Source organism: Pseudonaja textilis, chromosome 9 (assembly GCF_049901715.1).
Source record: "Pseudonaja textilis isolate UNSWEBS1 chromosome 9, rPseTex1.2, whole genome shotgun sequence".
Lineage (NCBI taxonomy): Eukaryota > Metazoa > Chordata > Lepidosauria > Squamata > Elapidae > Pseudonaja > Pseudonaja textilis.
This window is the reverse complement of record NC_141998.1, coordinates 15,911,923-15,925,539: the sequence shown is the minus strand read 5'-3', so window position 1 is coordinate 15,925,539 and position 13,617 is coordinate 15,911,923.

Sequence of the window (13,617 nt, the reverse complement as noted above, 5' to 3'; positions counted from 1 at the left end):
ATTGATAAATTTAACAAAATATATGTATTAATGTCAAATTTTAGAGGATTGTCAACTGTATTGAACAAGAGGAATATTGTCATATTTGTATCAAAATGTAAGACACTGTGGAACCACGCTGTTCACACAATGATATTTTTGTTAACAAAAAATAAAAAAAATATTGCAAAAAAAAAAGTCCTTGCAATTTTCTTGGCAAGATTTTGGAAGTGACTTACCATTGCCTCCTTCTCAGGGCTGATAGAGAGGGGCTGGCTGAAGGTCACGCAGCTAGCTTCATGACTAAGGCAGGACTAGAACTCCCAATCTCCTGGCTTCTAGCAGTGTGCCTGAACCGCTGCTACAAACTGCAGCATGAAGAAAGATTGAGATATAAGAAAATGATCCATTTTGACACCTGCTAAATGTAGTTGGGGTCAGTGGTGGGATTCAAAATTTTTTACTACCAGTGCTGTGGGCATGGCTTGGAGGGCATGGTGTGGTTTGGTGGGTGTGGCTTGGTGGGCATGGCAGGGCAAAGTTAATGTAAAATCTCCATTCCCTCCCCACTTTATGGGAAGGTTACTGCAAAATCCCATTTCCTCCCCACTCCACTCCACCTGCTTTCCAGCTCCATTCTCCTGTGCAGGACAACCAAAGAAGACCCAGCAGATCAGCTGGGACTCAGTGGGAGGCAGAGAATAGATGGGGGTGGGGCCAGTCAGAGGTGGGATTTGCCGGTTCTCCAAACTACTCAAAATTTCCACTACCGGTTTTCCAGAACTGGTCAGAACCTGCTGAATGCTACCTCTGGTTGGGGTGATGTTTTGATTGCCACTGTAGCAGAAGGTAAAATGGTGTCTTTTATATACTTTATTTTTTTAAAGTAAAATCGAAAGCTTTACTGCTACTAAAACAAGCAGATATTAATTATAACTCTCAGGGATTCTTTTCCATTTAGAAGAGTGCTTTTCTAAAAGCTGTCATTTCCCTTTGAAAAAGAAAAAGGAAAGAAAAATACGTCACCAGCACATCGTGGAGACTATCACACATTGTCACTTGGTTTGGAAGGTTTTTGATTGTCTGTCGTCTTAGAAACAATGTTTTGTCCACAAGCTCTGAACAGAAAAAATTAACTTCAAGACTGCAACTATTTTAGACCTGGTTGTGTAAATCCAGAAATAGAGTGGGAATGTTTTCTAATTCACGAACAATATATTTTGGATTGAAGCAAAAAATCTATATTATTACTGTGTCGTAATAATATATTCACTACCTTGAAATGAAGACAAAGACACTCTCCTATTTGTCTCTTTAGGAATTCATAAAGCTATGTCATTGTCACTGATAAATTATATTTCTATTAAAATTGTCTCTTTCCACCAATTGCAGCCAATCAGCACATTAGGGGTGATATGATAGCAGTCTTGCAGAACACGAGGGGCTGCCACAGAGGAGAAGGGTCAACTTATTCTCCAAAGCACCCAAAGGCAGGACAAAAAGCAACAGGTGGAAGATCGTTAAAGAGAGATTCAAACTAGAAAGGATACGGTGAGAACAATTAACCAGTGGAATGGCTTGCCTTCAGAAGTTGTAGGTGGTCTACATGAGACGGGCACTCTTGACGGTGTGGAACAAAATTAAGCATCAGAATTACATGGAAACTCCTGTCTGACTCTCTTCCTTAGAAGCGCTAATATACCCAAATTTGATAAATATGGGGAAAGTTGTGGTATATAAAGATATATTAAATGAGAAAGGAGAATTGAAAACCACAGTAGAATTTATAGCATCAGGAGTAGAACTGGAGTGGTGGTCATATTTACAAATACAGTTGAGATATGCACAGGATGTGAAAATAAATGGGGCATTAATAGAGAGTTAACAACAGTAGACAAACTGTTGATAGGGACTGATGATAAATTGAGCCAAGTTGTTATATAGATACTTATTATACTATAAACTGAAGGAAGAGCACGTTAAAGAGACAATGGTGTCATGGGCCAAAAATTTCAGACATAACATTGAATTGGCTAGATGGCAAAATCTGGGGGGGGGGGGGTAGAAATAGGAAATTAACATTGGCTACATTGTACAAGGAAAATTTATACAAAATATTCTGCAGGTGGCATCTTCCTCCAGCAAGGCTGGCTCAAATGTTTAGAAACTTATTACCAAAATGCTGGAAGTGTAAGAATTTACCAGGTACCTACTGCCACATGTGGTGGGCATGTAATCAAGCAAGGAAATATTGGCAACAGATTCAGACATGAATAGAGCAAATGGTGAGAGAACGTATCCAACTTAAGCCAGAACTGTCCCTCTTAGGAATAATCACAGGGGGTCACAGCAAAGGCATAACGTATTTAATAATACACGTACTATTAGCAATGAGAACGGTCTATGTACAATATCGGAAGACGGAAAATACACCACCAGAAAGAGAGATAATAAGAAAAACACTGGTTTATGCAGAACTGGATAGACTAACTCTAGAAAAATAAGGGGGAATCAGAATATTATGATACTTGGGATAAGTTTTATCAATGGTTGCAGAAGAGAGGGGAAGGTCGAAACAAAAATAGTTGGGACAAATAGACCTAGATTGTGAATATTGTACTAATAATGTGAATGTTAATGGCTTAGTAATATCTTTGTATCAATGGCAGAATGATGCCAGAACAGTCGCACAGTGTTTGATATTTATAGTTGTAAACAATAAAAATATTTTTTTTAAAAAGAAGTCGTAGGTGCTCCCTCACTGGAAGTTTTCAAGAAGAAATTGAACGGCCATTGTTTGGAAGGCAGAGGTCTTCTGCTCAAGCAGGGAGTTGGATCAGAAGTCCTCTGAGATCCTTCCAGCCCTATAATTCTAGGTCCTAAATAGATGGCTGTTTTCATAAGCACCACCCAGGGAACCCACCAGTATTTTATACAGCATCAGAAGAGTATCCTCTCTCTTTAAGCTTCTGGCTAACAATAAGGACATCCATCCAAAAGTTACTGGGGAGGATTAACGGAGGGGGCTTTAATGCCAGGGGTCTGCTTTATGTTTCTTTCAGTCCTAACTCCTCCCAGAAGAAGACGCAACTGCTTTTAGTTCTGACTAATTTGCTTAGTGACAGTCCCATCTCTCCATTCTGTGTGCCTAATCTACATGGTCACGGTGCATGTTATTAGTTTCCCTAACCAGAACAAATATGTGGAAGAAATTTTCATTTGAGGGAGAAGCACTTGCACGCCTGCAGAAAAAAAAAAAAACTTTGATCAATCAACTCTACCAATGCCTTTTCCAGCCTATACTGGTCCATTGTGCATCTTGCCCCACTTTTTAAAAAGCACGACAGCAAAAGTATGTTTTGCAACACGGAAGAGCTGGCAAATCAGTTAGATTAGCCATTCTCATAATCAGAGGCTACATTTGGCTTCAGAACAGCAGGACTTGTGGTCCCATTCGTCTGAAGGGTACCAGCTTGAGGAAAGTTGGTTAAGCCATATCCTAAAATGAGTATCCCATCTGCAATTAAAGTAGGGCAGATTTATGTTCCCCTTTTGCCTGCCTGGAGGGCTATTTTTAATCCCCTTCCTGGCGTTTGTAATTCCTCAGTTCCATCAAGAAGAAGGGTGAGCTCTCAAGGAGCGAAGCCTGGACAGCCTCCCACTACAACATGCCTCAGGTTTCCTTGGCAAGCGGAGAGGGAAAGAATTACTCTCTCAAAGCTCCCTTGTTTGAGCTTGTTGGGGAGATCTGGCAGCCTGAAACCCTCCACTGTTCCCATAGTAACAACAACTAAATAAAGACAATTAGCTGTACTCTCACAGGGAGCAGAGGCCAAAGCAAACAATACAAAATTACCTGCAAATTCTTCATCTCCAGCATTTACACATCAGCCCCCCTTCCAAACAACCAATAATTTAATTAAAATTAATTGCTTATTGCCTTAACACTCCCCCCACCCCAATTAAATAATAATCCTGAGGAATACACAGCAAAGCGTGAATCTACCTCTCAAGGATCTTATCCGGGTGAAGCAAAAGCTAAGGTAGACAGTAACTCCAGTGTCTGACAGGAGGTTCCCTCTGGCTTTTGCTTTCTCATGCCACAGCTGGAAAAACAGCTGGGAGCAGCCATTGCTTCTCCCGTGAGTCTGGCAAGACAGCTTGGACAAAAAGGAGAGTCAACCTCCAGCTTAGTTTAGTTAGCTTGATCATCTAATCAACAGGATTTGCTCCACATTGGGACAACTGTGATGAAATTGTCTTTTCTCCACCCAAGATAATCCATAGTGCCCCAGATGGCAGAAGGTCCTTGTCAAGGTCATCCTTTGCTGGTGGTCTGTCCCCAATCTGATGACCTCTGGATGGGTCAGACTACATCTTACATCATGCCTAGCAAGAATACAGCCATGTGAACATATCTGGAAGGAAGCCACTTGGGGAATCTGATATCAACCACAGACAAGCTCTTGGTCAAATTGGAACCAGAGTGGAATGAACACATCTGTAATGTCCTGGAACAAATCTTCAAACTTTGCATATTGGGCTTTACACAGAATAACCTCCAAATGTCCTAAGAGTTACACCCCAGCTTTAAAACTCTATGGTGCTTGATTCCACAAAGCAGGAAAGGCAGCAAGGTAACTCTTCACCGAGAATTTCAGAGTCAAGAGATGCTCAGATACAAGAGCTGAGATGAACCCCCTGAGGAAAAACCAAAGCTACCCAAAGATGTAGCATGAGGTGCAGACATTCTGTCTGTCAGGAGCCACATGTTCTGTGGCACATTTCATCCACACTCCAATAGGGCCAAAGCCCATTTCTTGTGGTAAATTCAGGACTTGCAGGGGGTAAAACCTTGGCTTAAGAAAACATAGACTTGGGTTAATTTGAATAAGTTATTCTGTTTAAGATTGCCAAATGTTTTCGAACTAAACCACAATGACCTTACTGGTTTATAACCAAAGCTGCCTTAGTATTTATTCCTTTTTTTTTCTTTCAATTACACAAAATAGCTATCAAGAATTCATTCAATATAGGAATTACATTTTAGGCTGGGAATTCCAGCTTAAGAAACACAGATACACACATTATAAATCTTCTGTTGGTTTGCTGACAGCAGAACTCACTCAGAAGAGAACAATGGGCACCTTTAGTGTCACAGAAGTTGACACAGCTACACACACACACACACACACACAAGTTAAGCACATCAAGGAGTCTACTCTGCTGTAGCAATGTAGATATAGATCAGGGGTGTCAAACTCGATTTCATTTGAGGGCCGCATCAGGGTTGTGTTTGACCTCGGGGCGCTAGTGTAGGCGTGGCCAGTGTGGGCGTGGCCAGCTTGACATCACTTATGTTGGGGGCGCTTGTGGTGGCCCGAGCATTCTGCCAGCAAAAATGGGCTCCTGGGTGCCATTTTTGGCTATGACAGCCTCCTGCAACCCCCTGACAGCAAAAATGGAGCTCCGTTTTCACTGGCAGAGGCACCATGGGCTGGTCCTTTGCTGTTTCTAGGGCAGCCCTGTGGGCCAGATCTAAGCACCCCATGGACCAGATCTGGCCCCCAGGCCTTGAGTTTGACACCCCTGATATAGATTTTAACTGCCCTGTAGGACATAGCCAAGAATCCCATAGCAATATCAATCAGGCCAGATATGTAACTGTGATGACCCAAAGGGGTGTGGCACAAAAGCCACAAAGTCACAAAAGTAGGTAAAGTCCCTTTAATACCTCCAACTTGGCCCCCAATGTCCAGTTATCATCAGCTGGAGAAAAAACTGTCCCAAGAACAGTTTTTAAAGGAAAGAAATTCAGTCCGAACCCAAAGTACATATAAATTATAAATAAAAACCAACACAAACCACATGCAGCAATTAACAAGACAGGGCAGGATAAGGAATTGCAAACTTTAAAAGATAATGAAACACACACAGTTGGGAGGATGCCAGAACCCAGATAAGACTTGACAAACCAAAATAATTCATGCTTTGCTTCCAGCAAGGAGCTGTGCGCAAACACCCTCTTTATCCTGTTTTCTCAGCTGCAGCCAGTTAAGGGAATCAAGGCCCTTTTCTCCCCCGTAACCCATGTAACTCATGTTGCTCCCTTCTCGGTTCCTCCCTGCATGCCCTAGGATGAAGAGAGGGTGGCCCTGGGTCTTCCTCTGAATGCCCAGCCAGCCTGTGCCCTTCCCCAGTTTTTTCCACAGCCACAGGAGCCACACTCCCACTCCTTGTCAGCTGCTCGACCTCCCCCTCGGAATCAGATCCCAACAGGGGCATGACAATAACAAGGACTTTCTTTGTACCCCCAAACTGTTCCTTAGAAATGAAGACTACCTGGGTGTTTGTGGTTTCTGGAGGAGGCTGAAATTGCAAGGCTGGTACTTTTATAAAATGCTCATCACAGTATTTCCAAATGAACACGTAGGTGATTATATTGCCCAACAAGGGAAACTATCTTTGTGCAGGATACAATACAAGGATTCAGCATTCTTCTTTCTCTTTGGAAAAAAACACAACAATCTGTGATTTTTAATTATTACTAATAACTTCTGTTTGAAATTCATAGGGAGAGAAATTCCTGCTGAGTTCTGTCACCACCTTGCCACACACCAGACTGTAATCGAGCCTGTCGAAGCATTCTTCCTCTGCTTCCCAAATCAACAGTTGTTAATTATATCTGTTTAACTGGAATGAATCCAAAGGCAGAAGAGGCTCATAACTAGCAGAATTAATTGGCAAAAAAAGAGGAGATAATTTGCCTTTCTGTCAATCGAGATGGTAGAGTTTCTGGTTGGGCTTGCAAGCACCGTCAATGTCTCCGAGAAATAATGACAGCAGTTCTCAGCTGATCGATAGGCAGGGAATTAATTAAGTTAAAGAAGGCAAGACAAGCCAGCTGTACCGCAGCCGTTGGTTCCCCTAAAGGTACGTCTGTCAGTGTGTCTGGAGACTAATGGTTGTCTTGTCTTCAGAGGGAACTTCAGTGCGATTGAACAGATAGAAAGTCTGCGGTAAGAGCAGAGCCACGCCAAGGCAGATTTGCAGTGATGACGTGCCTTCTTTCTTCACTCTTTTGGGTAAATAATACCTAGGAATTTGGAACCCAGCTTTTTTTTCCTAACAGCTCGTTCTCCTCTCCTTTTTGACTGTCTTAATCTGCTTGCTTAGAATGCAATAGAAAGCAAAGCCTCCATCCAATATATTAAAAAGTTAAAATATCATTTGCAGAGCACGGGTGTTATTTAGGTACTTGGAGTCAATAGAAGACCAGGACTGACACAAGAGCTCAGTGTGAAAACAGATTAGAGGGAAATCCACCCCCTGGATTGAAATCACAAGGGGCATTTAAAAGCACGGGGAGCTTCCTTGCCATCCACTGAAGCCTTAAAGGTTTCTCAGAAGATGAAAGGACAAAATATCATGAAGTCCAGGGACATCAATTAAAAGGCAGACATAAAAAGGAGATCACCCTCCGGGATCAAATCATCCAGACGTTGAAATAGGAGTTGGGTCTCAAATGTTCTCCTACAGATGAGAATGGGGAGGGAGAGGTAACCTGGATATTTTGCTCTGCCTGAGTTAATTTGCATGAACTGTCATTCACAAAGCATCTCTCTCTCTCTCTCCCTCCTCTCTCTCCTCCCTTCATCTCTCTCCCTCTCTCTCCTCCCTTTCTCTCCCTCCTCCCTCCCTCTCCCCACCCCCCTCCCTTTCCCCCTCCCTCCCTCTCTCTCTCTCCCCCTCCCTTCATCTTCTCTCTTCCTCTCTCTCCTCCCCTTCATCTCTTCTCTCCCTCTCTCTCTCTCTCTCTCCTTCTCTCTCTCTCTCTCCTCCCTCCCTCTCCCCACACCCCCCTCCCTCTTCCCCTCCCCCTCCCTCCTCCTCTCTCTCTCTGCTGGTGGCCAATCAGGTCATTATCCCTGTACATTATTTTTGCTTCTTTATTTGTCTTCTTGAGCTCCCTTATCTTTAATTCTTAATTCTTTATTGGCCAAGTGTGATTGGACAGACGAGGAATTTCTCTTGGCTGCATAAGCTTTCAGTGTACATTAAAAAAAAAACATTCATCAAGAATCATAAGATACAATACTTAGTAATAGTCATAGGATACGGAATAAGCAATCAAAACTATACTAGGAAACTAAATAAAACAATAGAAATCATAAAGATACAAGCAACAAGGTGATAGTAATAACAGACATTCGTCTTAATAACTGTTTTAATACTTAAGGTGCCATGCTATGCTTTGATGTTCCTTAGAAAGAATATATTCCCTTTTTATGCAGATCGTAGGTGGAGAACTGGTAGTGGAAATTTTGAGTAGTTTGGAGAACCGGCAAATACCACCTCTCTGGCCCCACGAACCCCACCTATTCTCTGCCTCCCAAGCCTCAGCTGATTGGCTGGGTCTTCTTTGGTTGCCCTGCACAGGAGAACAGAGCTGGAAAGCAGGTTAGTGGGATGGGGATTTTTCAATAACCTTCCCCCAGGAGTGGAGAGGGAATGGGGATTTTACTCATACCATGCCATACCACCAAGCCATGCCCACTATGCCACACCACGCCCACCAAGCCATGCAACACCCACCAAGCTACGCCCACGGAACTGGTAGTAAACATTTTTGAATCCTGATGCAGATGGTTTTGGGAAGGTGAGATAGGCCTTACCTGGAGCTACTTTGTCAGGTTATAGCAGCAAGATCTGTATCTGATACTTCCTCACGTATTAATAAGTCTCTTGGCTGTCCTGCTGCTCATTCCATCATCCAAAGCAAATGCGCATCCGGGACAAGCTTAGCAATATCTTGTCCATTCCAGCCGGAATTGCAGACTTGACCCTACAGCTGGTTCCAATGTTCTCCACTCACTTTATTGATTTTTTTTTTAAAAAAACACAATTTATTGTTCCTGCTCTGCCGCAGGCCTGCTGATTAGCTACATATGACACGGGCCAGTTGTGGAAATGATACTGGCAATATAAAGGCAGGAATTGTTCAAGTAATATAGCAGGGGATGGGGGGGGGTGGGAGGAAAGGAAGGAAGGGGGACGCAGGAAGAGCTTAAGCAGGACTTAAAGAGGGTGAGTTTTTGAGCATCTCTTTGCAGTATCTTTTAAGCAGTATTTAAAACTGGGCCCACTGCTTGATTTCAGGGGAGAGATGAACGAATGGAATGGAAAATAGTATAGTATAGTATAGTATAGTATAGTATAGTATAGTATAGTATAGTATAGTATAGTATAGTATAGTATAGTATAGCATCATATCGAATAGAATCAAATCAAATAGAATAGAATAGAATAGAATAACAGAGTTGGAAGGGAACTTGGAGGTCTTCTAGTCCAACCTCTTGCTTAGGCAGGAAACCCTACACCACTTCAGACAAATGGTTGTGCAATCTCTTCTTAAAAACTTTCAGTGTTGGAGCATTCACAACATCTGGAGGAATTTTGTTCCACTGATTGATTGTTCTAAATGTCAGGAAATTTCTCTTTAGTTCTAAGTTGATTCTCTCCTTGATTAGTTTCCACCCATTGCTTCTTGTCCTGCCCTCTAGTACTTTGGAGAATAGCTTGACTCCCTCTTCTTTGTGGCAGCCCCTCAGATATTGGAACACTGCTATCATGTCTCCCCTGGTCCTCCTTTTCATTAAACTAGATGTACTTCTGGATATTGTGCTTAGCTACAGAAAGCAACACTATTTGGGGACAAATAGATTCACCCAAAGTGCCTAAGCCTTAATGTTGCTGGTGAACCGTTTTAGCGAGTGTTATGTCAACCCATCTAACTGTGGTTTATTCAATCAAATATGGCTAAGCCAGCTGTGTTTAGCACAAAGGGTGCACAACTTGTGTACAACAGGCAAACTCAAAATATTTGCCATGCAGAGCGAGGAGACCTCTGAGCTGTTAGCTCCCTAGCAGCTGTTCGTTCAAGGTCAATATTCTGGTTTCATTCCAGCTGGGAAGAAACTGGTCATGTCCAGCTGGTCATATCCCTAAAAGTCTCAGCTTGCTTCCTGCCATGCTGTGTGAGACAAACCTCGTTGGATCTATGACAATTCGCCAGGGCCATCTCACCACAGCCAACTCGTTGCAGGAGAAGAGTTACACTAATATTAAATAGTGGAATAGAATCATTTAAGAAAGGATGCAAAGAGAGGGTCAGAATGAAATGTGAATGCCAAAAGTTAAAATAATTTATTTTACATAATTAAATAGAATTGTTAAATTGTCCCACAGCGAGTTGGCCGTGGTGAGTTGGCCCATTCCACCCCCAGTTAGCTCTGCTATCCCAGTGACATCACGCCCTTCTAAAGCTGGGATTGACTGGGTGCTCAGTTCTGCAAGATGCGTTGAGCGTCCTTTGTGGCTGATTAGCAAGATGAAAAGGCTTTATTTAAACAAATAAATGCAAATATTAAATAGATGATCACCACCATCAGGTCATGTTCAAGGGCTGCTTGTTTGTTTATGAAAGATTTCTATGGCCGCTCAACTTACTTTCAGAGATTCTGGGTGGCTTACAAAGAAAGCAGCTGCTAGCAGTGGAATCGCAACATCTACCGGCTCAGAAACAACCAATTTTGCCTTCACGATATTTAACTCTTTTTTCTTTATTTTGGGCACCCAGCCCCTCTTCCATTCAAACCATACCCTTAACCAGGTCACTTGCATGCATATGGTGTGCTCTGCTTGGATAGTAATAAACCCAGGTTTCTCATTGCTTACATGTGCAGCTGGGACCACGCATCTGCAAGGAAGGGGTGTTTGTCCAAAAAAACTCATTGCATTGGCCACCACTCTGCAATCAAAACTCCGCCCTTTTTACATGTGTCACAATGCACAATCAAGGGTGGAGGATTGCTTGTGTGGTGATTGCCACCATGTTAACTGTTTTGACCACTTTGTGGACACTTCGCAATGCAGGCAAGAAAGATTGGGCCTTTCAACGCATGGCCATGTTGACTATTTTACTTCCTCTCGAGACACTTGACAAATCCAGTTGTTTTATGATTCTGAAAGGGTTAAGCATGTATAGAACATGAATCAAGGTCCCACCTAATGGTAGAACTAGTTGTGAAGTTTGTTTCTTAACAGCGTTCTTCTGGCTCAGCGCTGAAGAGTAAGATGGGAGAAGGCAGATCATGAATGGTCCAAATCAGGGGTCGCCAACCTTTTGGACCTCAGGGACCACCAAACTCATAATTTTAAATCCCACAGGCCACTAATATGAATTTTGACTGACAGTGGCTTGCTGACAGCTTGCAGAAAGCAGCAGAGACCCTGGGAAAACCCCAAAAGAAGTCTGCAGGAAAAATCCCCACCCCAGTTTCCTACCATTCTTTGAGATTTCAGGAAACTGTCTCCAGCGCCATTTTCGGGGAGGAGAGACTTTGGCTTCATGCAAGGAAAGCAGCAGAAGCAGCAGAAGTCTTTCTCTCTCTCTCTCCCAAATTCTGCCAGAAATTAGTCTTTGCTGGCACAGCCTCTTGGAGCAGGATGCCTTGCAGGGTCCCAAAGACTCATTTCTGGCAGAGTTTGGGGGAGAGAAAGGAAGACTTTTGCTGCTTTCCTTACATGCAGCCAAAAGCAGAAGAAGAAAGAAGCAGAAAGAAGCAGCCTGGTGGCCAGGCCAGGCACGTGGGGCAAGTTCCCCCACTCCATCCTCTACTCCCTCACTACCTCATGTTGTTCACAATGCAAGCAACACAAGCTTTGTGTTCTCGCAGGCCATGTGGGCAGCGCAGCCTTGTGTTCCCGCATAGCCTGGATTGTTTTGGGGGTGACATTTCTCTGCGGATCACTAGTGGTACCCAGCCCACTGGTTGGCAACCACTGGTCTGAATTGTCTCCTTGACTGGTCTCAATTTCCCGCAGCTTTCCCAAACTTGGGCAGTTGAAATGGCTGCAGTGAGTTGGTGCCCAACTACACCCATTTGAACTGTCCAAATTCCCAGCAATGGGCACACCTGGCTGAGAAAAATCTGTAGGCTGAAATCCACCCAGCTGGGGCCCAGAGTGGAGAAGGTGGGTCTACGCACAACGGCCCCACTTGGTGTGTGACTTAAAAAGATGTGTGACCTCAACCAGTTGTGGCTTCTTCAAAGGCCTGACTTAGGCACAGGAGGTGAACGCAGCCCGGCAGAAGCAAAAAGCTTAGAATTATTTCATATATTAGCTACTCTTTTTCTTCTGGACGACGTCTTCCATTTTTCACACCACGGGAGATACGGTCACACCATGCCAAACTTTTTCTAGCGATTGAATTTCCTTTTATTGCCCAACATTCTTTCTGTGCAAAAAAGAACGGGTGAGGAGGAGGTGGTGGTGGGAGAATGTCCTGGGGTGTGTTTTTCAGCCTCCTGTGCCATGTTTATTCACAGGCCACCAATGTAGCAAGCAATTGGCTGTATCAACTCTGTGCCCTGGTGCCAATGATCTGATTCCCCGGGGTGTGTGTGTGGGGGGGGGTGCGTGCGTGTGGGGTTATGCAAACTTGTTCCTGCAAGACTTTCAAATTGTTCTCTTTCTTCGTGCCAGCCCCGGCTTCACTGCAATGGAACTTGCATGATGCAATGCAAGTCTCCAGCTACGCCTAAGGAAGGACCACATCATCAAGCAAAGGCAACGGAATCGTGTGTGTGTGTGTGTGTGTGTGTGTGTGTGTGTGTGTATGTGTGTGTTCGAACACCAGGATCACTTTATCTTCTGAGACACCTGAAGTGGAATGTTTTCCATGTGACAAAATACAGAGGGGGAAAGGTTTTCGGTTTTCTGCCGTTTTTATAGCCCACTGGTGATTCATCCGCCGGGGTGATTCAAAACAAGCAGGAACACAATGTTGTCCTCGTGGGGGGAAAGGCGGCTCAAAAAATCCTTTTCTAATTTTGCTTTATGACACACGCATTTCTTAAACTGAAGTGCTGACCAGAACACACCAGCAACCAGAGTCCACGTGTTTCATTTGGTGCTTGGGTTAAAATAGCAGAGAGAATGCAAGGAGTAAATAGGTATTTTTGAGTATTTAAATAACATCTTGGCTGTTTCCTAAGATCCCCAGGAAATCATCCCAGAGGCCGTGGAATATTTTAAATTTCTTTTTCAAGAAGCAAAGTGCAAGATCAAGAAATACCTTGAAGAGAAATAAAACGCCTTGCATAGAGAAGTCAATGCCAATATCTGCAAATGCAGCCTGAAAACTTCTGCATGGACATCTGGGAACCACAAATAATAAAGGTAGTCCTCAACTTGCAACCATTCATTTAGTGACCATTTGAAGTTACAACACAAAAAACAGACTTATGACCATTTTCACAACTGTTGCAGCATTCCCATGGCCATGTGAACAAAGTTCAGATGTTTGGCAACTGACTCATTTGTGATGGTTGCCGTATCCTGGAGTCATGTGGTCACCTTTTGCGACCTTCTAACCTTCCAACGCGGTGCTCAGTGGCTAAGACGCTGTGCTTGTTGATCAGAAAGGTCAGCAGTTTGGCAGTTCAAATCCCTAGCGCCATGTAACAGAATGAGCTCCCGTTACTTGTCCCAGCTTCTGCCAACCTAGCAGTTCAAAGCATGTAAAAAATGCAAGTAGAAAAACAGGGACCCCTTTGGTGGGAAGGTAACAGC